The sequence below is a fragment of the Halichoeres trimaculatus genome, unplaced genomic scaffold (assembly GCF_033239565.1).
Source record: "Halichoeres trimaculatus isolate MK-OKI-2021-1 unplaced genomic scaffold, fHalTri1.1 fHalTri1_scaffold_1, whole genome shotgun sequence".
Taxonomy (NCBI): domain Eukaryota; kingdom Metazoa; phylum Chordata; class Actinopteri; order Labriformes; family Labridae; genus Halichoeres; species Halichoeres trimaculatus.
Window position 1 is genome coordinate 21,394,700 of NW_027437179.1, and position 1,152 is coordinate 21,395,851.

Here is a 1,152-nt window from a genome sequence, read left to right on the forward strand (position 1 = left end):
GTCTTATCTCATCAAGCACGTGCTAGTTATTTGGCTACACCTTTCTGGTGTAGCTACTTTGGTCAGCTTGACATTAGCATACAGCAACCAAAATCAATTTGAGTAGATTAAGTGAAAAGAAAATTTACACAAAATATCAAAATTGCATGATAATCATGTAGACAAGTAAGATAAAAAAAAAAAAAACAAAAAAAATACTTAGCTCAAGCACGCTGCTGTCCCTCACTAGGACGTTTCCCATAATTCCCTCACATTCGCTAAGGATGGTGGTCAGGCTGATGTTTACTTCTAGTTTTATGACCTTAGAAAACAAAATCTGCTGAAAATATGTTTAATGCTAAAATGATTGACAAAAATCCTCAAAACTAGTCCCTTCCGTGAAGGACTGAAACTTTCCTCTGTATGTGTTATATTCTACCACTAGATGGAGCTACTGACAACCATAAGAGCTCCTGATGATGTAGTGCTGCATCACCTCTTTGTCCCTGTGGTTGTCTTTGAGTCCTATAAACCAGTCTTTCTCAAAGTGGGGGCCCAGGACACCCAAGGGTCCTTGAACCATAGCTAGGGGGTTCAGGGAATTAAAAACAATTGTAAACGTGTGGTATTTGATTTAAAAAGGCATATCAACAAACTGGGATCTCTTGCACCAATAAAATCAGCTATTTTTTCCTGATACTCCTGCCCAACTGAGTTTTGTGCCATGAGATCAGTTCTCTGATCGTGACATGTTTATCACTTTATAATGTGTAACAACAGAAAAAATACTTGAAACAAAAACACTTTGGTGCAATGGTGTGCACAGACTTTTTCAAGGGCAGGGGCGAAAAGAAGAAAAATCAGGCACATATAATGAATGTTTTTGCCTCCCAATAGGGTAGTTTATCATACTTTAACCACACAAGTGGGCAGTTAAGAGTGTTTTTCCAACCAGGAGGGCACTTTCGCACATGTTCTAGGCCCTGAGAGATCACTTCAGCAAAGTTTACTAAATGAATTACTTGGAAGGTATAAATGAAGCCTGATTCTATCATTGCAAAATTCTACGTATTTCATTCTGACATAGTATTTATATTGAGCTAATCATTGTTAAGATAACGAGTTGGTCCTTGGAAAAATGTCTAACCACAGTCTAAAAAAGTTTGAGAACCC